General features: G+C 43.9%; 1 protein-coding gene and 1 long non-coding RNA gene across 4 annotated transcripts in view; one reads left to right on the forward strand and one right to left on the reverse strand.

Moving 5' to 3' along the window:
* DEK (DEK proto-oncogene) overlaps nucleotides 1-22,355 on the reverse strand; it is a 263,979-nt gene that overhangs the window by 186,534 nt on the left and 55,090 nt on the right. The window lies entirely within an intron of this gene.
* Nucleotides 8,158-22,355, forward strand: part of LOC138690337 (uncharacterized) — a 100,710-nt gene continuing 86,512 nt past the window's right edge. For 2 of the 3 annotated variants that reach the window (XR_011329180.1, XR_011329179.1), the window contains exons 1-3: nucleotides 8,158-8,232; nucleotides 13,392-16,717; nucleotides 18,015-18,204. This is a non-coding gene — a long non-coding RNA (uncharacterized lncRNA). The remainder of the gene's footprint in view (nucleotides 8,233-13,391; nucleotides 16,718-18,014; nucleotides 18,205-22,355) is intronic. The other variant, XR_011329181.1, reaches the window with a different exon arrangement.

Raw genomic sequence — 22,355 nt, forward strand, 5'->3', positions numbered from 1 at the left:
ATAAGAGCAAGAGGTATGTATGCAGTGACAAAAGTGAGATGCTCACAGCTGGCAGGTTGTGTCACAGGTTTGCAGATCTGAAATGCCATTTATTTGTCAGCTGTTTGTCTCGGTGCACTGACTTTGTTCATATGCTAGGTGTTGCGTTTGGCCTTTGGCATTGGCCTATGCAACCACCACTGACTTCATCTGAAGCTGTGCTGAAGTGCTGCACTGCGTCGTCTTTTCCTTCCCTAGGATTTAAGTTGTTTGAATTGCTGTGTATGCGATCCTTCTCCCACCTAGTGACACGCAGCGGTTGCACTTTGTCTTTTGTCACCTTGGAGTTTTCCTTTAGCCAGATACAGCTGGGAGCTGCTTTTGAGCCCTGGTGGTGGTGGGTTTTTTTTGTTTTTGTTTGGTTTTTTTCATCAGTCCCATCAAAATTTGTTGCCGTTGCTGGAGGATGCAGCTGGGAGCACAGAACACTCAGGAAGGGCTTCAAGCTCTGATCTGCATTTGAGGTGCTTGTTATGTCTCTGTGACACCAGCTCAGGAAACCCTACCAACCTGCTGCCTGTAGGAGCAGGCTGAAGGAGCTGATGGCACGTTCCACATCAGGCTGCTTCTGCCACACTCCATCTGCCTTGCTTAGCTGGAGCATTTATTGTCGAAAGCCCTCCCGACAGGAAACATTCTGGCTGTAATGAAGTATCCGCAGAGATTAATACGGTGTTTGTTACCAAAACGTCTCCCAAAACCACAGTACTGACTTCTGTGTCCTAATTGTCCTGCATTTGTTTCCAGCCTCAGAATATTACCTCTTAGGTAGAGGGGCTGATGTAACCAAACTGTCTCTTGGTATCCATTGCTTCCTAATGTGGCTTCTGCATTGTTCATGAGCTAAGGAAATAACATGGTGCTATAAGGATCCTAGGAAACTCAGGACAATCTGGGTTTGTAAATATGACTAGCTGTCTTCAGGAGGCATTTGAAATCCTTGTACTACCCTCTTGATATAAAATCTCTTTCCTGAAAACACTTATTTTATGGCTTACACTTTTTCCTCTCTGAATGTAAATATGTGTACATAAGCGTGCATGTATCTGCGTTTGTGCATGACATATATGAGAGATTTGTGTCCCTAAATAGGGAAAACATGGTCTATGGTCTATGTTTTCATGAGCCTGTGCATCCCATCCACAGCATCAGCTCTCGCCCTAATGAGCTGAAGCTACATTAGCAAAATCCCAGGCAGATAAATTGACTTTAAACCTTGGTTTGATGATCCTACTAAGACATTCAATTAATTCTGTTTTGCTACAAGCTAATTTATGACTTTGTGTTTATTCCAAAAAAATGTTGAATGTACAAATCAGTAGGAGACAAGGTAATGAATTATTCTACCTTCCTTCATGCTCTTGTCTTCACACTTCACTACTATAAGAATGGAAGAGGAAATATGAAAGAAATGTCTTTTGATGTATGAAATGTGGGTATTTTCTCATACTGAGCTGTATCTAACTGGTGTAAACACATAATCAAGCCCTCTAGGAGATGCTAATTAGTGCAGTAAATGTTAGTTTATTAATTGCCATTACGTTTCTCTTTGTTTCACCAGTGAATGTGTCTTTTCAGGAGAACAGATTTGATATGGTATGTCTGTAGAATTTGTTTGTGTTCATGGCAAATGAAGACAAGTAGCCTAGCAAAGCTGTGATGAATTAACAGCAGTCCATGCGATCAACGTTTCTGTAACGGAGTCCACAAAGTGCATGGGCTTCTGTGTGATCTGAGAAGAAAAACAACACAAAACAAAAAGCCCCAGAGGATTTGATAACAATTTTCTGCTCCATCTCTCTACTTGGTGTGTTTTTAACGAGCCCTCCAAAAGCACAGGTAGTAAAACTTTCCCTTTTTGATGTGGCAGAATACACTGCCAAGACATACTGCAGGAGAGGTACTTCAAAGGCAAACAGCCAGCAAATACAATTACATTAGGTGAGGCTGCTGGGTATAATTGAGTTCCTCCCATCCTTGGAAAGTGATAGAAGACAGTCCCTTAACAATTCCCTCTTCCTGCTCCTCCAGCTTGTTATTATAAATCAATACATTCCCTGTGATGTTCACATTTGTAAACTATACCGTTATCACATGCTATGTCGCCCGTGTTGGGTACGACGAGCCAAGATTATGTTTACTGGTAAAAAATAAAGGATGAAGCGAGCAGTCCCTCAGTAGGCAGCAGCAGCACGGACTGTGGAGAGGGCAGAAGAAGCATCCAGTGGTCTGCCAGCCTGGAAGCCATCCCTTCCCCTCTGTGAAGGCTGCCAATAATTGCTTCAAATGCTCAAGCAGGGAGGTGCTGGCGCTTCTAGGAAGCAATGAAGTAGACTGTGTGTGTCGAAGCAGCTTGGTGTCCCAGGAGGACCAAGGTGGAAAGTGACTTTGCTGGGGGTGGATCTAGGTCATGACTTGACCAAGTTCTCAGGACCTACTTTTGGACTTGGCGTGGAGAGAAAGGCTTTGCATGTTTTTAATCACTTTGCTTGTGAAGCCAAAGCATAGGAGGAGGTTTTTTTTCCTTCTGTGTGGAACGTGAGCTCTTGTTGTGTTTTCATGGACTTTGTTAAAACACCCCAAAACCCAGATATCTCTTCATACTCCTTCCCCTGTAGAATCAGCTCTACAAAGCCTTACAATACGAAACAATGAATATCTTTCACCCAGACGTTTGAAAATGCTTTTTCATTGTTTTCTTCAATTATTTGCCTAGGTGAGTTTTAATAGGCCACTGAAAATCTGAGGCTGGAATGCTCATTTGTTCTTTATCCTTGAGAGCAAGGTTGCTTTGCAATGTCTTTGAATAGCTTGACTCCCTAATCCTGTCCAGGGCAGCTTCTAGTTTACATTCTTATACAAATAACAACAATCCCATATCACAAACTTCTCGCTTGGACTTCTCTGGATGTCTGTTCAAGAGGCAGGATCCTTCTTGCCTCTTTCCACTAAGGCACGTGTCTTGCCTCTGCGCTTCATTTACTGCAGAAGTCAAAGGCAGGCATGGCTGGCTCTCTTCTGGGACTCTGCATGGCAACAGTGGGTGTTGCTGCTGCAGGTCTTAATTAGCATTAAGTCATTGATCTATTTTCTGGTGATAAATAATCATAACTAGCATATAAATATGTAGTTCTGCTCTGATTGGAGCACTGAATTAGAAGGTTCTGTCCAAGTGTTTGCATGATGAGTGAAAAGAAAAAAATATTGGGGCACCTTTTATTTTCCATATTGGGAAGATTTAAAAAAAATTGCAAATGTTGCGTTCAGTGTATTGCTTCAGCACAGCTTGAGCAAAATTCCACCTTTTTAGTAAGGGGGCTTTTTTTCTGGACTCCAGTAGCAGAAGTATGATGGAGGATGGACCTAGTTTAGAAATTTGCTAGAAATCTGGAGACAGAAACTGGCTTGTCCTCTGAGACACGCTCCATATATGCAGAATCCATCTGAATAAATGAGCCCCTTACTTAACTGGGAACGTACTGTATATTCCATCTGCAGACTGAATGATTGCTCCATTTCAAGCCTCCTGACTCCCATGGAGCCATCTGGTACATGCTAGTTTGTACGAATAGGTGAGGATTCCTGCTAACACAACAGCCTTCAACTAGGCAGAGTGCTGATATTTAGCACTCTGCTTCACATCTGCGCGCAAAACCGTAACAAAAACCCCAACATTTTCTGTGTTCAATATTTAAATGAACCTTCCTTTTTCTCCTGGAAAGCCAGTTGGGACAGGAACAATTAATGCAATTACATCAGAAAATGGGTTGAGCTATTAATACATCCAACTAAGCAAAGATTTCATGTTATGTGGCATTGTGAATTTTTTTCACCCATTGCTTGCTTAGGGCTGAGTGGGGAGGAGGGTGAGAGAGGGGGAGAAGGTATGTGTCATATAGATATTTTTATATCACTTTGAGATATTGTAAGAAAATTAAGCTAATGAATATAATTCATGTCTGTAAGTAGCAGCTGGCTGGTCATAGGACTCATCAATAGGTATGTAAAGGTCAGGTCATTTTTGGCTGCCCTGCTATGTCCGAGATGTCCGTATAGGATTGGCAGTCTGTGGCACAGCACCAGGAAGAAGGTGCCTTGGTGGTAGCTGAATCGCTCCGAAGGGTTTCGGTGAAAGTGGACAGAACAAGGTGAAGAGGGGAGAAAGGGAAGTGGGCTAAAATCCAAAGGCTGCCTGTGTACTCACACTGTTTTATTCTCTGGCACCTAGATCCACAGATATATTTAAGACACCTAACGCGTAGCTGGAGAAACCTGTGTGCTCTTTGGCAACTAAAAAAGAATAAAGCAACATTAGACCTGCCTTTCCCCCCAAAAACTGCTGAGGAGCCTGGAGGGGAAGGAGTTCAGGAGGACTTTCCAGCTGCTGTGTGGGATGTGCTGCTGCCCTGGGCTGGACAGTGGTGGCCCTTGTGGCTCTGGAGCTTGTAGGGAGGTCTCAGCTCAGAAAAATCCCACCAGGTTTTGCTCTCCCCAGATGTTTTGCAGAGTATAATTTACTTAAGCCTTTTGCTTATGATGAGACTTGCATCTGTAGCAGATACCTGTCTGGTTTTGGCTTGACTAATTTTATTTATTTATCTATCTATCTATCTATCTATTTATTTATTTCTGCATTGGAAATAACGGTGGATCTTTCCAATAGAAGTATCTTTTTTTTTTTCCCCAGCCATTCAAGCTAGCTCTAGCTTCTGATGAATCCTGACTAGTGGGAGTCAGTGTGAATGGGGCAAAGACTTGTGTTTCCTTGTAAAATGGCGAGTACATGGTTTACCAGTGCAGGATTGGGTCTGTGCAGATTCTTACGATTCATGTCAGTGCCATCTCACTTTGTTTTAGTAAATGTTGCCCCTCAGATATGGTATCGCTTACAAACTGGGATCCGTGCTCACATGTCTATTGCAAAATACAGCCTGCTAAAAACAGCTGTAAGGAGCTCCCTTTGTCTGGTTGGGGTTCTTCACTTAAGTGCTTGTGGTGCCTGATTAAATTAGTAATCAGAGATATAGTCATGCTATTTTGTGACTCTGAGAGCCTTGATTGTGGATTATATTTACACACTGCAATTTCTTTCTAAATGGAGCTCTTTGTATTCAAGGACTTTAAGAGTCTTTCAGCCTGCGATAAAATCCAGTTTGCTACATAGACTAGTTCTTGCAGTGGTGCCAAGCTCTTGGTCAGGCATGCTGTGTAAAACAGTTTTTCATTTGCACAATAAATACAGCTACGTAAAAGTTCATGTGTGGTGCAGTGGTTTTGCTGACCCTTTTACACTGAAAAACTGCACGATGGCAGACTGGCAGATGCATTGAATGCCTTCATGTTGTGTTGCCTCAAAATGACAGAGTTTCCTTTCTTGTCAAAACAGGGGATGGCTTGAACCAAAGCCACATAAATGGTAACAACAAACTTTGTGGTATTTAAAATGCCTACATAGCTCCAAATCTTGTGGCCTGTCCCTGGTAAAAACAATAGGGCTGGAAAATCAGGCAGCCCTTACACCGTATTTTGGTGTGTTGAAAACCCATGGAGTATGCCAAGACAGTGGCTTTGGAAGCAAAGGTAGGCAGGAGACCTGACAATTATGCTGATTTTGAGGCTCCAGAGCCCTTCAGGTAAGCCCTATGGGGGAACCCTTTGGTTGGAAGCCCCCATTTAAAGTTTCTTCTTGTCCTGTTCAGAACAGCGACAGGAAACCTGATCTCCTGCATCAGCCCAGCTGCGCTTGCTTGCAAAAGGGTGCAGGGAAAATAAGAAAGACTTGGCCCACCATGACGAGTGGTGGTGGGGGAAACCTGAGGCCAGGCTGTGCCCTGAGTTGTCTCAGTGGGCTCTAGCCCCTTAGGGTTTTCTCTAGGCATGGCTAGCAGTATCACCCTGGGTTGAACGAAACTTTCCCAGGAAAGATTTTCTTGTTTTCTTTGCTTTGGTGTTTTTTCTTCTTCTTTTTTTTTTTTCTTCTTCTGGAAACTGATGGGTTCTTATGAAAAAATCTTATTTCCTTCTCTGGTGACATTTGATTCAAGCTCTGAAAAATTCCTGACCAGCTTTAGCGGGCACTGATTTGTTTGGGTTTTGTAGATCACTTTTACTAGCAGAACAACTTATTTGAATACCTTACATCAATACTGAGATGAAGGTGCTGTTTATAAAGGTATCAGTGGGACTTAAAACATTTAATTCTATTCCTTGCTTTGCTATCGTTCTGCAGCAGCATTTCAAATCTCTGTGCCTCAATTTCCTTTCCCCCATTACTTGCCTTCTCCATAAAAATTCTTTGGAACTAGATTTTTATTACTTCCTTGTGCTAGAAAATGGAACTCTGATCTCACTTGGGTCTTTGTGTTGTTGTAATGTAAATAATATTCAATTTAATGGAGTACCTCTAATGATTATTTTGAAGTATCCTACCAGCTACAGTAGCCATTGAGCCTATTAGAATGGTGAAGCCTTTGGATGAATTAACAGACCAGATGAACAGATACAACTCAAGCACTTATAATGAAATTCATTCTTTCCAGAAAATTGGAGTACCATCTTGCAGATTGTTGGAATGATGCTGCCTACTGGCACTTTCCTTCTGCCACAGAATAGCTGCAAATCATCCCCCAGTGAACTGAAGAGTCCTACAGGATAGCAAATGGATCAGGAATGCCCCTGGAGTAAACCCTCTTTGAGTTCAGGGGGTTTCTGTTCAAACAGCTGGAACTGCATTTGTCTCTTGTATTTTGTCTTCCAGCGTAGATGCAACTACAGGCTTGTCGAAGCAACCTGCCAGGAAAAAAAAGTCTGCACTGGTGGAAAAAACCCAAACCACCCTTGCACAATAGCAGCTGTACTCACTGTAACATCATGCCTCTAACGAGGCTCCTATCCCCATCCCTGGCCAACAGCAGATGCTTGGTGAAGAGCATAAGAAGGGTAACGTGAGTATCGTGATTACACGTCTGAACACCCTCCTGTGGCTCTTGACCGCAGCTGGTCACAGCTCAAGCTGGTGCAGAGACCTGCCAGAGTGAAGGCAGCCGGTGGCAGGCTGTGTACCTCCAGAGACAAGCCTGAGGGGACAGAGGGGAGGGCAAGGAGGGACACGCAAACACAGAGAAGAAGGGGTGTCCCCTGGGCAGGCTGGAGCTTGCCTGGGGCGTTATTTAACAGCCAGCTCCATCTCACTGCAGCGTGCTGTCTCCGGTACAGTCCTACCTGATCACACTCAAACCAGCCTTCATTCTTCAGTAGCTATTTAAATACACTGGTTATTGTGTCTGGTTTTGCTACTGATTCTTTTTGGTAAGTGGTGTTTAGTGATCTCGCCCTTCATAGGAGAAACGTGACTGATTTAGGATTTGGTCTCTGTTAGGTGTTTGATTTGGGCTCTCCCTGAGCTTGGCTCAATGTCCCCTGAGAACTGCAGGAGCTACAGGCTATCCTTCAGCCTAATTTAGGTACAGAAAAGCATGGCGCGTAGGTGCGATCCCATCCAGCCCTTTTGTTGGTACATACAGCCTAGCTGTGATCTTGAAGAAACCTGTTCCCAGGGGCTCCATGTGTTGTTCAGTGTTAATGGTAAGTCATAAAATCCTAGCCCAGGCTTCCTCCTGAGCCTGAGTGCTTCCGCTAGCAGCCTGCTGCTCTTGCTCCAGGCTCCTCTACTTCACACATTCAAATGCTTTTATTTTCTGTGGCTGGATGTAATGGGACTCGCCTGGTTCAACTGCCAAGCTAAGTCAGCAAAATAATCTTGAATCTCTATGAAGATTTATCCTATTCTACTGCAACTATTGGATTAGTGCTCCCCCCCCAAAATGTTAACATCTCCTCCCCCACCACCAGAGAAAACCCGAAGCCTTCCAAACTATCAGTGCAGGAACTAGAACAGTCACGGTCGTTGCAGTTTCCACAGGTAGCATCTTTCGTGTTGGTTAATGAGCTTTTTGAGGGCCTTAGTACCATGGCAGTAGAACTGCTTGCTGGCTTGCGTGGCACAAATAAAGTGGGACTAAAATTGTGACTGCAAAAGTTGAAAGGAATACAGTTACTGGGTGTTTGTTAATTCCATCTTTGCAAGAGGATAGCAGCTGCTTTTCTTTTCTTTTTTAACAGATGGAGTGATTTCTCATGTAGTGTTACAGTAATGACCAACGTGACACAGAAGGAAAATTCTGTGACAATATGGTGAGCAAGATCTTATTGACAGCTCCACTTGGTTGTAATTTGTAAGCTCTATATTGTTGCTCTATTCTTCTTTTCTCCCCCCATCTCCCAAATGCTGCCTCTCTCTTCTGCCATATAGAATTAGATTTCAACTTGAATGAAACAGTTTAATTTTAAGGACTCTTAGCTAAAAGCTGTTCAAAATCTTTAGCAGAATGTATACCCCATCGTAAGTTTAAAAAAATAAAAAATCACTGCATTATGAAGCAATGGTGCAAAAATTATCCCTGATTTAATTTCTCTGTTGAGATGGCTGCCTTGATTTCTCCTGCAGCAGCTGATGCCCTCTCAAGGATGGGACTTAACCCCTTTGCACAAGGCAGCCTAGCCCTAGCGTGAAGGCGGTGCAACTAAGGACCAGCCCAACATGAGGGCACAGCCCAAGTGTGTGGACCATGAATGACCAGGGAGGAGTGCTTGTACCCTGCCCTATGAGTAGACAATGTGCAGGGCTGGAAATAAACCCAGGGACGTGATAATCAACCCAGATTGGCAGCTTCTGCCATGCGTAGAGGTGCTTAGAGCAAATGCCACCATCCATTTGTAGGGGAGCTGAAAATCCAACTGGAGACACCCACCCAGAGCCCCTCTTTTGCAAAGTGCGGTTATCTCTGTGTCATTCTGTGCGTTTAGCTGCCTGCAGAAGGTAAAGGGCTCTCGATGTCCTCATAAGCTTCTCGGTGATCTGTATGGGCAATAATTCACAAGGCAATGTATCTGTGGGATAGCTGGGATGTTGTTCCACTCTTCCTTTGATTCTATTTAGTTTGAAACTTGAAAACAAAAAGTGAATTTTTGTTAGCTTGATGCTAACAAAGTACACCAGAAATGTTTTTTTAAAGGGAACTTTACAGAATAACAAAGATGCTATTTGTCTGTGGATCATAAGGAAGACAGAATGATCCAGTGGATTCAGCAACAGCATAAAGCAGAACTGCAGAGAATATTGTGCCAGTAGGAGGACAGGCAGAGCTTGTACGTGCTGCAATCCTGACCTTCTCCATGCCTGTCTGAGGGGTCTATGGTCATTGTTGTTCCTGAGCAGTGTGGACTGGCAAATTCTGCTCTTGGAAACAGTTCCCTAAAAAATACTCCTAAGGGTTGGTTTTCATGCTTGCTACCAAACGCCAGTGGCTCTTACAGCCCTGTTACACACTGTGTACAGTGCAAACACAGCCGTTTCTTGATAACAGGGAGAAATAGCCCTAAGAGAGACATTTTCCTTTACAGTCCATAAATGAGACTTACTTTTTGTGTGTCCTGCACACACAAACCGAGGCTGTCTTAATCTCTGTAGCAGATTTGTCTTTAATTTCTGGAATTGGTGGAAACTTGTGATATTGTTTTTCAGAAGGTTAGTTAGAACAGGGGGAGATTAGACTGATTCTGTATTTTGCATTAACTGCTTTTTAAAATTTCTGCAAGTGAAGGGCTACCAGCCTGCTGCTCAGTGACTAATAAATTTGATTCATCCTCACTCCCCACAGGGTTATCCTCCTTCTTACTAATGTTTGACATTTTATGTTTTAATTAAAATCACCCTCCAAGCAGCAAACCACTAAGAGAATGACAGATATTCTTACTGCAACAAGATATAAGCAAAAGGGCAATTTGCTAACTATAACTTTGATAGTGCCTCTCACTTACGCTCTACATGACCACCTAATGTTTGTGTGCGTGTGTGTGTGAGAGACAAGGCAACACCTATCTTAGCATCCAGGATATTTCCAGTGTCCCAAGATGCTATCGTTTAATGTCTGCACTTCAGTAGGAGCAACTGGGACTCAGGAGTGGGGGTGCTCGGTTGGTGCTATACAAACACGTGTGAAGCTGTGTAGCCTAAGAGAAGGGGAGGAGGGCAAAGACGAGCAAAGTAGCTCAAAGCTGTGAAAGCAATTGCAATGAAAACGCTGTAAATCGTGTGGCAGCTGGCTGCCCCAGCCATCGCTGAGGGGCTGGCTGTATGGGACTTCCCTGCGGAGAGGAGCGGAATGAGAAGGACTGGTGGATAAACCTGGTGGACAGGCGTAGAGAGGGTGTTCGTGTAAGGGCCCGTACTAGTGAGTGCGTTACAATATCATCGCAAGAAGCTGCAGGGCAGGCAGCAAAGCTGGTGTCGGTGGCAACATGGAGGAGATGTTTGGTGGGAGACGAAGCAAGAGGATAGAGTGGATAGGTGAAGGTGTGAGGCACGTGAAGCTGGAGACCAGCATTACAACATGCTTAGAAGGAAGAGGAGGTGATGCCACCAAAAAGGATGGATATCCTTTGCAGGGGTGAGTCTGTAGGCCTCAAGAAGGGGAGTAACAAAGGCCTAGAAAAATGCTTCGATTATTTAACAGAAAGAAAGAAAAGCTGAAGCCACCCCTGTAGCCCACCCTCGCTACCAAAACCTTGCCACGCAAACCCAGTACTTCATGATAGGCAAGTTTTTTTTTAGATGGCAGTGACTGGACATGTGTGATGTAAGAAATGCCATCTTTCCTCTCCTCGTGCAGGCTAAGAGTGTGGGGCTATGTTGTGAAAGGGCAGCAATGCAGCCTATGCCTCACTTGTGTTGAACCTAATGCAGCATCTTCCTGACTCACTGGCCTCTCTTCCTCCACCTCAAACCTGGCAACAAAAAATATTTTTCTCATACGTACTGAGTCTGCTGGTATTGAGAATTTTATTTCAAAGGTCTTTAGAAAAGACAGCGTGCAGGAAAAACTTGCAAAAGCCTGCAAGTTACAGGCTTGTCTGGGCCTTTCTGAATTATGATATGAACCCCAAAGGAATAGCAGAGAAATGACAACTCCCTTTCATGTGATATTCTGGCTGCCCTTAGGAGATGAACAGTGAAATATGTGACTTCTGAAGAGAAACATACCTAATAGAGAGGAAGAAGGCTTAGATATATTGGTATGAATATATGGGGAAAGAGGGAAAGCTGTAAGACAGACAGTAAGGTTTTATATTCACAGCTCATTTCTCCTCCTTTCTCCAACAGAAAAGTCAGAGAAACATGGTAGTTCCTCTTAAGCAGCTTAAATGATCTGCATTTCAGCATCACCAAAACCACACAATCAAGTGGGACTAACTGGTCTCCTGTAACTCTAGGGAGAGACCTGTTTTTGGTTTGCTAGATTAGCTGGTAGATAGCAAAAACCCTGTGGCACGTCCCCTTGGAAATAACAACTCAGTGAATAGAAGTTGTTATAAGAAATAGTGTTTGTGTCTCCCTATGACTTGGTCCTTCAGAGGGAATTGACAGAAAAAATGGTAGAGCTGCCTCCTTCCAACTGGACATCTCAATTTTGCGTGGTGGAGGTGCTTGTGTCGGCGTTGGTAGAACCACGTGGACTTCCTAAGGGCCATCACTAGGTATCTTCTCGTGGTTGTGAGGGAAAGGATCCTGGCTGTTTTCAGAAGCAAGTTTCTTTCAGCATTGCAAGGGCGTGCAGATGCTTCCCCAGGCTCTCTGAGCGTTTATATGTATGTGAAAATAGGAAGTAGACACCATCTCTCAGGAAAATGGGTACAATGCTGTACAGATTCCTACCCTCCATCGGGCATCCGTCAGATATGTTGAGTCATAGGTTAGTCTACCCGGGCATGTGGAAGGAAAGCAATCCAAACTAGCTAAACGATCTGAATTTAAAGTGGATTGATTAAATTGCATTAAATCCCTGTGTAGATGTCCTTGTTCAGAATTAAGGTAAAGTAAAATAAGTCTCATAAAGGCCAAGTTAATTCTGAAGGAGAATACATACGTAGAGAGTTAATGCATTTTTAACTAATCCATTTTAGCAGTTAATTCAGATTAACCGTACTCAGTGTTCCTGCCTGGGAAAGCCCTTCAAGGGAACAAGACATGGAAAAGCACCAGGCTCAGAAACACAATGTTTTGAAACATCCAGCATTGCCAATTACAAAGCGGATAATTACCACCACGATGCTCCTGAATTGCGTGGCTGCACGCAGACCTACCCGTGTCGGAGGGGGCAGTGGTCCTGGAAAGTACTTGCCAAGAGCATCCTTGCTTCCAGGAAGGTGCTTTGGGAAATGGTGCAGCATGCTGCTAAGGCCTTGGCTAACCTGCTGCTGGGAGGAATTTTGATCGTTAATGAGATGTCTGTGCTAGCAAAATGCATCCTCCTCACGAGCGTGGAGTCGGCTGATACCTGTGCCTGCTTGTTGTTTGCGTGCGAGAGAGGCAGGATGCGGTGTGAATCTTAATGGTTTCCCTCCTACCTGGAGTGATGTATTCTTGGGCCAAATCCTGTCTTCGCTTCTATGTGTAAACCAAGCATTGCTTAGCCCTGGGCAGTCTCTTCTTTAGTTTAAAACGTCAAAATCTGGAGTTCAAGCTTTATTATTGATTTTAAAAATATATTGCGAACAATAACTTAAAGGGAAATGGGAGATTATGAATAAATAATAAGGTGCATAGGTGTACAGGGAAAATACAGCAGTCCATAAATATAGTTAAGAACTCAGTTGTACAGTAAAAAGAAAAGGTATAAAAATGTAGATGACTAAAGCAATATGTGTGCAGAGGAATAATAATCTACTGTGAATTAAAATATGCAAGTATTGGGGACTAAATTGCTTTTACTACTCCATACATTTTTTTAAAGTACCTAGAGGCCTTCAGGTATGAGTGCTAAAATAAAAATATTATTATTATGGATTTTGGGGGGCAGATGAGTTGGAACCCTAGTATGTCCCCTGTGCCCTAGCTCTATTTCATGTGGTTAAATGCATGGGGCCAAATTTATCCCTGGTCTGCTATATTTACTGCTGAAAGCACTTTAGAAAAGTGCATATTAAAGCTATATCTAAAGAAGCACTGAATTCTGAATAGGCATTCAAAGTGAGGCAATAAAATCAAAGATGTTCTCTCAGGTCAGTTTAGTTTTGGGTGAGGGGAGCGATTGCTCAATCACATCGGTCCAGTGAATCCGAAACAACAGCGCGTGAAAAATATGGTGGCAAAATAATGTCTCCATGTGGGAGAAATGCTAATCGCTGGCGAGGCTGCTTCTCGGTTTTTACTCATGGATTTTATCCTAATTTTTTTCACTGATTATTATCCTCCCCCAGTGACCGCTAAGGTAACTTTTCTCCCTGTTTTGCAGGGAAATTTGAGGCCAACGTTTTTGCTGCGTTATGAAAGAAAATTCTTCGTAGCGCCCGCATACAGCAGCCTGCAAAACAGTCGTGGTTTTCATGCTGACTTTGAAGGAGGTGGGACCGAGCCTTGGAGAACAACAGTGGGACTGCAGTAATTCCAATGGGTTTGCAGTCCAAGAGGCACCCCGAGCACATGCATAGCGGCAAGTATGTTTTACCACTGTCGCTGCCACGGCTGGCTTGGGTGATACTTTGGTAATGAGGACAGCGGTGCTGCTGGGGCACAGCTGCTAGCAGTGACAAGTGCCAAACAGCCCAGGTCTGTGATTTCTTTATCTATTTTAGGTTCATCTCCCATTTGCTTCAGAGGATTGGGCCCTTCAAGAAGAACCTGTGTGACTTTAAGCAGATGCGACAAATATTCAGGAAAGGTGAAAGGAGGGGAAGAACTCAGTTCTCTATCATTTATTTTATCCACATTCAAGCTATTTTTATAAGGTTTGATAACTCCCATGTCCAAAACAGCTAGTTAAACCCTGTGTAGAGCAGCTGACATTCTCCACAGCCTTACTTCTCCAACAGCCGTTTGCCTGCAGCCTCCTGGTCCAGCTGCGTTGTCCTCCTTCCTTAGCTCATACCCAGAGCCTCGTGAGGTAGGGCTTCAGCCACACGAAAGCCGTGATGGCTGCCAAGCAAGGTCACATTTGGAAAAAGAAAAAGAGTCATCTGGGAAAGGTGTGAAATGCCTCCCCAAAGAAGGGAAAAGCTACAGGCAACGGGATGTGGAGAACATGCTTGCTCACTTGTACCTGCGCTTGTCGTTATTCCACAGCAATAAGTTACAGGAGAGCGGCTGGGTGAGTGGTTGATACTGAGGCTTCATAATGTCTAGATGCATCTTGTGTATTTTTGCAACTGTGTTTTCAACTTGTCATTGCAGAACCTGGTATGGCCGCATGTGCAAAGTCCCAGTTTATGAGAGGAGGAGGAAAGGACTTGCACCAGTGGGCGACCAAGCTCATAGCACAGTTTGCGGTGATTTTTCTTTGCACGTGTAAAGTAGAATTGCACCTGAATCGGTTCATTTTCAGCGCCACAGCTGCAATTGAAAAGTTTGATCCTGCAGACTGGTCTGTTTGGCTGATAGAAAGGAGCTGGCACACTGGGGCTCAGCGTGGCGTTTGCTCAGTGCTTGTGCAAGCAGCTTCTTTAGCATGCACGGGCTACGTGGTGCAGCGTAAACCTTCATACCTGAGGGGACGAGGATGAGGCACAGGGGTGATTCCATGGTACCGAAATCAGCACTGCTGAGTACCCAGAGAGAGAAATGGCCAGGGACAGAGCAGGAAACAGGGTCACCATAATGAAGTTATAGCGTAAAAACTCTGGTAAGAGACTGAACTAGTGCACAGCAGGCAGCAGAGTTGGAAGAGGTTGTGCTCCCAGCCTTTTTGCTCCCTGGAGGAGCAGGGAGCCCCACACAGCCGCTTTGATGCTTCTTCCTATTTTTGTTCCCTTTATTTAAGTGCTGTGTTCTGCAAAGAAGGAGAAGGCAGGGTTCAGTCTTGGCTGACCCCAGTTCGCATCCGTGCCATAGTCGCTACATGGCCTGTGTGTGTGAAAGTTAAAAGCTGCATAGAGAGTTAAGGGGGGGTGCACATACGAAAAGGTATCTATCTTTCCTGGATGCTCTTGGGTGTATTGGCAGGTAGTTGTTGTCTTTTGCCTTGTAGTTCTATTTCTGTTAGTTAAAAACATCCCTACTAGTTGCCATGCAAGTGGCTTGTACCTCATATGGCTTGGACTTGGTATCCTGCACCTTTCTGTGGAGAGAGGCTCTTGACTTCAGCGCACAGGCTACGTTTTTATCAGCAAAACCGCTTCAATGTGTAAAGGGCTTTGAGGGAAAGCTCAATTTTCTGTTTCCTTTAAAGTATAGGGATCACCTGGGCTAACAGGATTGAGGTGTTTTTGGAAGCACACAGAGGTTTTCGGGATGGCTGCTGTGCCTTCCCGGAGGTTTGAGTCCCATGGATGATGCCTGGCTGCGCTGCTTCAACACGAGACGCTTGCCAGTATTCAGTTCACTCCTAGTGAGGATCAAGGCAGAGCTGCCGCTGATTTTTAAGGCTGCGTGGCTGCAGACTAGAGCAGGTGTGCAAATCATTCCTAGGGATCATGCTTTTTTTTGGTTACAAGCGTGAAAATAAGGCTATCCTCTTAGCCAATTTAAGCCCCGCTCATTCTTCAAGCCAAGCAAAGTCCTTTCTTATCATATAATTTTTTTTAATCACAAAAGCATGCTGCTTCCTATGCAGAGGTAGCTGGGGGCAGGGGCTGTCTGTATTTTGCCTGTGTAGCAATGCAGTTTTGTTAAAACTGTGAATCAAGCAGTTTGAACAAGAGAAGAAAAAACTACTCAAAGTTTTCATGCAGAACTCGGTGACACAAAAAGAGCAGACTCCCCATCAGCTCAGGGCCTGAGCACATTCTCTCTCCAGTGATGCAAACAATATCATTACTTTGTCCCCTGGTGAAAGTGCTCCCAAAAGCAGGGAAAGGCAGACTGAGAGCAGACTGCCCTGATGACCCAGTTTGAGATCTGGTCTTGTCTACGCGGCGGTGCCACGCTGACTGGTGGCAGGGAGAAGCGGGTCAAAATGCAATGTTGCTGGCCACGTGAAGGGTTCTGGGGTGCCTCCGCTCTGCCACCCCCAGTGATGGAGGAGCCAGGACTGACCCCCTTCAACGCGGAACGGCAGGGGCAGCTCAGGCCAGAAAAGCTCAGGCACACTGTGCTGTGACAGGGCTTGAGGGAGGATTCTCGAAATAAACCCTGCAAATGGTTTTTGGGGAACCCACTGCCTGTCCAAAGAGACTCCTAGCCTGCGCAAGCCCTTCCGTGCCATCCTCGTGGACATGTCCTCCAGCGACGCGGGCATCGGGAGCTCACGTCTGGGCTCAATAGCTCTTTCCCTTTGGTTGGTCCTGGCATTAAAGCCTGTCTTTCTGCTCCCGTTGCTGTTCCACAAAAAGGCCAAGTGACGTTTTGCCCATTGCATGAGTGGGTTGTGAAGATGGGAAGGCAAAGCACTTTGGAGGAGATAAATCCTGCAAGCATCTTGTTTTGCAGAGCCTTGTGCCTCACGCTGGATTTGAAGCACTGAGAGCTGCCAGCCACTTTTCCAGGTCAGGGCCTCAAGGCATCTGCATGGAGAACTGCAGTAGCAGCACCGACGGAGCTTGGGCGCAGTGCTAGGAGACAGATGAGAGAAAGAAAGAAGAAAAAGCAATACCGCTTCATTTTTGCCCATGTCCCTTGTTTCAGATGGTAAGTTTTGCTACCTTCCTTGTTTCAGAGCTAACGGAGGGCAGCAGCGTCGTGCCCAGGCAGGGTGATGCATCACCCATGACGTGGTGATGGCAGCCATGGTGGGCTGGCTGGGTCAGGGACCGTGCTTGCAGGAGAGAGCAAAAGTTTACATTTGTCAGAGCAAAGTGAAGAAGCATGGGATGGGAGAACACTGGGTGCTGCCATACAAGCACCATAGCCCGAAGTCTAATGGGTAATAGAGTCATTAATTCTGCTGATTAACTTGGCCTTGGGGTTCATGGAAATGACATCCACCTCCTTTCTTTTTTTTTCTTTTTTCTTTCTTTTTTTTTTTTTAAGCTCAAACTGTGGAACGAGGGAGCATAAAAAAACAAGCTAATTAGAGAGAAATCAGGAGAAAAGAAGCAGGGAGAAAAGAGAGACAGTCTGAGCATTAATGAGACTGATTTGGGAAGAGGATGTGACAAGCTCTTCAAAAGCATTATTGTCAAATGTGTCACTGTTTCATAGATGGCTAGCGCTACCTTTGAGCTTCACGCTGATAGTTAATGATTTGAAACTATAAAAAGATTGAAAAGGTAAAAGGGAAAATGGCAGACTCGACTGGATTTTAATGAGCCCCCCCCTCCCCACTTTTCTCTCTTTCCATGTGAAGCAGCCTCGGAAAGTACAAAAAAAGTTCACTTTCCCCCTGCCCATTTGCTCTCTCAAGGCAAAAATTGTTTACAAAGGAGAAGGCAGAGAGCAGAGGTCCATCCGTCTGGCTCTGACCACCATCCATCTCCCCTTCACCAAACCATCGGCTCCCCCATCCGCTGTCAAGCGGTGGTGAGGTTGTGGCTGTACAGGCAGAGGGCTGACAAAAATAAGCTGAGATTGATGGAAGAGACAGCTATAGCTCTTGTTTGTTTTTTTGTGACGTGCTGAGCAGAAGCAGTCTTCACACTGTGAAATGTAACAAAGAAATCTAAAGTGATTACGCAGGTTCATTTGTCAGTATCACTGCTCCAGCTATTGCTGTGTGCGACAATGAGATGACAAGGCATTTATTGCTGATGGTTGGTTATTAGCTGCATTATAGGAAACATTAGCACTGTCTAGGATACATAGACCAGGGAGACAATAGCTTTCTGGGCTCCAAACTCAGCAGGGTAGCCTTGTCATTAAATTTGGTACTACCAATTTAATTTTTTTAAAATAAATTGAAAGGAAACTTTGAAAACGAAATCTGTAACCCTGCATTTACCTTAAGACTGATCAGTGTGTTTTCTTCGGATGCTACATTTTGTATCAGAAAGGCTACACAGCCCAGCAGGCCAACAAATCTGCAAAGAAAGGTGCACCAGAAAAGCCTAATGATACATTGGCTCCTGGCTGATCCCATCGCTGCCTTCCAGCCCTGACCTCCACAATGCTCCCACTGCCGCCGCGAATGGACCAGGTTCTTCTCAACCAAGTCACCTGCGAACATGCAAGGAGAAAAGGCAAGAGGCTTCTGTAATCTTTTGTTATGATCTTTGTCCTGCTTTTCTTATCTTTCTCAGACCCACTCATTTTTTTGCTTGTCTTGCCTGGGTCCTTTAAGGTCGGATCTTGGTAGCTCTCCCATCCTTGCAAATGGCCCTGTAGAAGTCACTGGAAGTATTTGACAGCGAGGGCTAAGTGGGGAAAGTAAAGGTTTGGCATCCCTGGGACGTGACTGGATGACTGCCATGTTTATTAAGCTGTAAAAGAACATGCCTGTCCTATGGCAAAAGCTGTATTTGCACAGCGGTGCGAAGCCAACCCTCAGTTCTGGGGTGAAGTGCCTGCTTTTTGCAGCCTTTCAGTACCGAGTTTTGCAGTAAAAACAGAAATTCTGGTGGCGGCTCCTTCTTTTCAAAGAAGGTTTTTATTATATAATTCATTTTCATATTAACTCAGTCAGTGAGCAATATATTCCCTGTTTCATTTTTTCTGACACTCAGCTTCAGTTTATTTTGTGCTACCATCAGATTTCCAGAATGCCCCAGATTTTGGCACTGACAGCACTTAAATAAACTGTAACAGTTGTCCTGGGAAAGTTGGAGGTTTTGACAGCTGCATGAGGGATCATGGGACTTCAGCCCATAAAATACCAGTGTAAGGGGAATTACAATGTTTTAAAAAACACTATCACTTGATAACATTGTAAATAGCAACAGGAGCTGGATTTGAACAGATTCAGGCCAAAACCAAGTATCTTTGAATCCAAAAGTGAAATTTTGCTGGAATCTCTTCATCACCAGATTTGGGTGAATCAGATGGGGGGGGGGGGGGGGGGGATTTTTTTTTTCCTGTTATGAAATTTGTCATATTCTTTGCCCTATATGCTGTCTGCCTAGTGGTGAATTTAATCTAAACTGTTTGTTCTGGATTCATTGACGATAGTGGTAACCTGAAAAGATTCAGTCAGACTCAGACCCTTAAGATTCATCAGTCAGGCTGTAAATTTTGTAGCATTTTGGAGGTTAAAAAATAATAGTATTTTTCTTTTTAACCTACATTTACCAAATGTGTATGAGAAAATTAGTAGTCAGCTGTCTTATATTTACTGAGCAAGGTGATTTTGCCCTCCACTAGACACACTCTAGGCCATATCATCTGCCTCTGCCCAGCAATTAATTTTGCTCTCAACTACCAAACAAATAGTTTCCCACAATTTCTACATCACTGTGCCCTTCTCTCATTATTTCTGCTCTTGTGTTAATTTTGTCTTCTCTTAACTTCCAACTTCCTGCTGAAATCCTGTGCTGTCAGTGAAATAAGAAAATCAAGGGAGGTGATAGCACTGTGAATCACTTCAGTTTCAATTAAAGAACATGTGCCTGCTGAGCAAGGGTCCCTTGAAAACAAATATCTCCTCTAAGATGGACAGATAGCAACATCTGTGATCCAGCTTCCAAATGAGGATCTTTTGTAAAAAAACAGAGCAAAGAATTTAATTCAATGATAAAAAAATGAAAATAATAATAATAATAATAATTGAAAAAAATCATGCCCCTCCACCCATGAGAGGTTTTGAAAGTATAGCCGATAGGTCTAAATCTATGGTGGCAATCCAGAACCAAATAAGGATGAGGTATCTCTTGAGGCCATAAAACTTGAAACTTGTCACAGAAGAGGCATCTAAACTCTCAGAAAAAAAAGCAATCTCTATTTGAGAGCACACAGGCATTTCTGACAAGTAGGGTCTGATGAATCAGCATTTCAGCTAGTGAGTTAATGCAGCATTTGGCAGCTAAGCTTAAAAAAAAAGAAAAAAGCCCTTTGGCATGAACTTTGATTCTGAGATATATGCAGTGTATCTTTGAGAAGTGGGAAGGTTTTTGAAGTTATAATGGAGGCTGTTTTAATTTGGGGCAGGCTCATTAAGGAACATGGTTTAAAAAAACCATAGATTTTGTTCCCTCTGGCTGTACGCTGTGCTTCACACTGAACTTGGCAAAGCCAAAGAACAATCCAAGAGAAGGTATCTGTATTATAAGATAAAATGCAGCAAAGACTGCTTCTCTGTGGCTGGATCAGATCAGATAAGGGCTGCATCTAGCATACCCACCCCACAGTGTAAACTAGAGTTAAAGGTATTAAGGGGTATGCTAAGATGATGTGTCAAAATTTAATTTAAATCCTCCTGTAATCAAAAAGACCAAACCTTTCAAATCATTAGTTGTTAAATATCAATTGGTGACAATGGAGTTTTGTTGTCTGAGACAAACGGTGGAAAATGACACAAAGAAGCAGTTAGCAACCCTGCGTGTTGGTCCCACCTCTTATCACAGCCCTTTCACTTAGCCAGAGGCATATCTTGGTCTTTGTAAAGACTGAGCCCTGCTTCTGCTCGCTCCTCTCATAGTTTTCATAAAGAATGTTAAGTCTGGCTTTCACTGTGCAACTTATGCAGGAAGGGCAATGTCTGCATTTCAACTGAAATGGAAATATTAGACTAAAACTTAGACTTCAGACCTACCAGAATTTGTACACAAGAGAGCAGCAAGTAACTGATGACATGCTGATAGAAAATGGATTTAAAAAAAATAAAAATTGTTCTTTCCCTCGTATGATGCTAAATTTGCAAAGAGTAAAGTATTGACCAGCTATCCATGACAAACAAGAGACAGGCATGTCAGACAAAGGTTTTCATTGTGAGTATTAATCATTATTTGTGTTGTGATAGAGCCTCTGAAGGCCTGATCAAACCAGGTCACTGATGAACCAGGCACAACAAATATTAAGAATTCGTAGCTTAAATGCACAAAAGAGCCACGAGAAAGGGCTGTCTCATAAAAGCACCACAGTGAGCTGCTGTAGAGAACATCCAGCCTGAAAACTGCAGCAGAGTCCCAGTAGCAGCCCCTGCCTTCAGTAGCGTGGGTGCTCCCCTGAGCTAAGCCGTGGGGAGGCTGCAGGACCCAGTTAACTTCTCAGCCCAGCACTGGGCTGGAAAACACGGTTGAGTGGCTTGGAGGATGCACAGCAGCCTTGAGCATGGTGCTGTATGTTTGTGCACCCACGGCACATCCAGAGGTGGGCTCCAAAACACCCGCAGCCAACCGGCCACACCAGGGCTGCCTCCTTCCTCCGGGCTGTGTTTACTTTCATGTATGCGTGTGCAAAAAACACCGATAGAGAAAATCAAAGTCGTGAACAAACATTCAAAGCTGGCCCTGAATGTTTGTGGCTGGCAGATGAAAACAAAACTCATCGCAGCAATGTTGCTCGGGATGACCCCTGGAATTTTGCTTTTAAAGGTTAGATGGTAGAAACACTGCTTTGCTGCTTATACGAAGGAGAGTTTAGCTGTAAGGTCACTTTGTTTTCACACTCTTGGAAATGTTACCTCCACCCTTCACAGGGAATGTAAATCAAGTAAAAAAAACACCCAGCAGAGTTATCAGGGTAACGCTAAATCACCACCAGCTGCAACTGCTAGGGGTGAATGCAAAATTTACAGTGAGGCATATGTCTATTGCTACTGAGCGATTAACAGTCTTTTCAATTAAAACATGCAAAGACCAAGATGTTTGGGTTTTTTTTTTTTTTTTTAGAGGTCTAAAGAAAAGCAAACTTGGAGGCCAAACTCATCCAGGTTTTCTATTCTGTATTCATGGGGTCTCTAAACCAAGACTATATTGCAAGCTGGAAGAGGATAGGGAGGAGGGCAAACTTTCCTTTCAGCAGTTTTAAAAAACTGCTGACTAAAATCTGCATCTATCACCTTGTTATTGAAAAGTATAAGTAAAAGGTGAGAGAAAATTGTGCCTGATATGGGATGTTTAGTTGACAGACAGCTCATTGTAACAGATGTGGCTCCTTTTAAATAGCACCGTAAATGAGATCCCAGAAAGACAAGGACAAAGGCTAGGAGAAAGCACTTAGACTAATTAGACAGAGAAATCCATTTCCTTTTTAACTGAATGTTCCTCTAAATGTGCAGAGATTTCCAAGTTATGAAGCGCAAGCAAAGGATGGAGACTACAGCTATCAGTTCATAATCTGCAAGGCATGGAATAACAATGGTCCTCATTTTTCAAGCACTGTTCTTCAGTAGTTTGTTAAAACTGCACATCATCTCCTCACTAAAGTACCTGCAGATTAATGGCATGACTAGAAAGCT

This window comes from Haliaeetus albicilla, chromosome 21 (assembly GCF_947461875.1).
Source record: "Haliaeetus albicilla chromosome 21, bHalAlb1.1, whole genome shotgun sequence".
Lineage (NCBI taxonomy): Eukaryota > Metazoa > Chordata > Aves > Accipitriformes > Accipitridae > Haliaeetus > Haliaeetus albicilla.